The sequence below is a fragment of the Clarias gariepinus genome, chromosome 26, assembly GCF_024256425.1.
Source record: "Clarias gariepinus isolate MV-2021 ecotype Netherlands chromosome 26, CGAR_prim_01v2, whole genome shotgun sequence".
In the NCBI taxonomy this organism is placed as follows: domain Eukaryota; kingdom Metazoa; phylum Chordata; class Actinopteri; order Siluriformes; family Clariidae; genus Clarias; species Clarias gariepinus.
In genome coordinates, this window is record NC_071125.1 from 14062971 (window position 1) to 14066064 (window position 3094).

Below are 3094 nucleotides of genomic sequence, written 5' to 3' on the forward strand. Positions count from 1 at the left end.
ATAGAAACAGTGAAAAACTCATTTTTGAGCTACTAGCAGAATCCTGTGGTCTGAATGCTGATTATTTTACAGTGTAGCCAGAATGCAGAAATATATGTAGTAGATAATGAGGCCAGTCATGGGCCAGTGCATTATGTCTCAGCATAGTGTCCTGCTCCATTAGGAGGAACCACTCGCATCAATTGGTCTCATTTATCAACCAGGATGTGAAAAGATTTATGTGTAAATCATTTGTAGGATCATTTACACAAGTTATTTAGTATTCATGGAAATACTTTAGGTTCAGAAACCACTGTGCACATAAGCCATAAGCCATAAACAAATTCTATAGAAAGGTTTAGTGCATGCCACAGCATGACTGAGGATGTTTAAACGCTGGGATGATTTTATGTGAAGATGAAAGCTGATGAATTGAATCCATTTGTCATATCATCTTCATTTAATGCTCTGAAACACTCTTGATCAAGTACTCTGACCAAGACCCCTATAGCAGTTTGCCTGTATGATGTTCTTGGTGTCCATGATCACCTGAGTACCAGGCGCACAGGCACCATTTATCTTTAGTCAAACCTAAGTTACATTTTCTTTCATTTGTTTCCAGATGTTAACATTTTATACTGCTTAGTATTTTTATTCAAATAGGAATCAAATCCTCTAGTGCCATTCTTCCTTTCACCATATTGCAGGCATTTCAAGCTCCTGTCCTTTGAGACAGCGTAAGTGCAAATAACATGTGTTGGGAATGTGCTTGGTATGTAATGCATCAACAAGGTACACAAAAGAATACAAAGACGATGAGCATAGTTGAACCTAAATGCTGTGGATTATTTGTTGTTTATTAAACAAATATTTGCAGACCATTTTAATTAGTGATTAATAAATCAGGTTCAGTGATTTCATTTGGCATCAGGTCCAATAGTGTCTGGTCAAACACATCACTTCTGGGTCCAGACACTTTTATCCTGGCTATAAATGCTACCTCAACAATTTGTCTGCTTGCAGAATTTTCATCACTAAAACCAACCCTGTGTGATTTTACCTGAGATGCTTTTGTGCGAAGGAGACAGCACCAGATGACGTCATGCTGCCTTGGTAATTGATGTATCTTAGTAAAAAAAATGGAGGAAATATATACATAAATTATTGTTCTGACATATAATTATATATTATTATTATTATTATTATTATTATTATTATTATTATTATTTTAATGCTATGCATGCAATACAGAACATGTGTGTGCCAAAGAAGCTACTTCTGAAGTTTTGGCCATTTTCAGTGTTATACTGTGTCACTACACAATAATAACTTCTAGAAGCATATGACTTATTATTTTAGCAATAATATGATTGCTTTGTCTGATATACCTCTATATCATTATTTGTTTTATCTTTAATGATAAAGCTTAAAGTGTTAAGGTCAATAATATGAAAGTACTATAAAACTCAGAATGTGTTTAACATGAGAATTATGAGGAAAATCATGAGGGAATAACTTGCAGGGTTGATTTATTTAAGGGCATTGTAATACCCATTTCTAGCAGAAAGGGTGCTGTAAGACTTTGCCCACTAGATGGCGCTAAATTCTCATCGAACGCATGTAGTAGGCCACTGCTGTTGATTTTCAGCAACTTTGCCGTCTAACATAAATCATCACAACGTGAACAATTATTAACGGCATCCTAGGTCTACTGTACTCTCAAACACGCCGAGCTTTAAGGATTAAAGACAAAATAGGTTTACATTAAAAACCTAAATGCAAAGCTAAATTAACGCTAAATAAAATCATTCATTGTGTTGTTTATGTACACTGATCAACCAGATTATTAAATTATTATTGGCCAGTTCTGTCCCATGTTTACAGTACCATGTTTATCTGACCCACACACTGCAGGGAATGATGGGTCAGGACCGGTCCACTCCCGGCTGCCAAGTGCCAAAGGCATACCTGAAGAATTATTGCATATTTATATAATCTACTATAGAAACATTATGACCTTGACATCTGGAATTGTGTGGGGAAAAAGTCTTAAAACAACTCAAAGCAAATATGTCTTTAAACTTTTTAGAATTTACGCTCTTTAAAATGTTTTTTTTTTTAATTATGAATAGTTTTTGTTAAAATTATTATTATGAAATGGTATTTTAATTAAATTTCATTAATAGTAATTTAAAATGTTACATATTATTATTATTATTATTATTATTGTTGTTGTTGTTGTTGTTGTTATTTACCAATTCTGCAAGTGTGAACCAGAAGTGGCCCACATCCAGCCGTCACATCTAGGAAGCCTAACGGCAGCACCAGATGAATTAAATAACATTGATTATTAATTATAGACCAGTAACCTGGTGACAGGATCATGGTCACCCAAGGCTCATGCCTGTGGGGTGCGAAGGTTAGCTCATCTGGTCAGATCCCACACAAAAAAAAAAAAACAATGTAACACAAATTGCTAAAAAAAAATGTCAATGCTGGCCCTGATAGAAAGAATCAGAACACTCAGTGCACAACAACCTGCCATGTATCGGCTTTATCAGGGAAAGCGATCAAGGTTTCTGATCTGACCAAATTCCCAAGATTTCTGATCTGACCAAATTCCCAAAATCTCAATCCGACCCAGCATCCATGGAATGCGCTGGATCAACCAGTCCTCAAGGAGGCCCCACCCCACAGCCCACATCACCCAAAGGATATATATATATATATATATATATATATATATATATATATATATATATATATATATATATATAATTAGAATTAGAATTAGAATTTCATTGAATTAAACAATTTGTTAAAGTCTCCAGCTTGATCCTATAAAAGGGCTATAATGCAGTCAGTAAGATGATTAATTTAGCTCATTTAATTTACAAGCTCATCTAATATGTCACACTGTCTTTCAGCCTGTAGAGCACTGTGCTGTAGATAAAAGCAAACTCAAACAGATCTGTGACCTTTGTAATGAAATTAATGAATGCACCTCATTAATCTACAATGTCCTGATGGGACAAATATTTTGCAGGTATGCATTTTCTGAACAAGCCATCTGACTCTTTTTCATCCTGCATTTTTCATCCAGGTGTAAACGGGT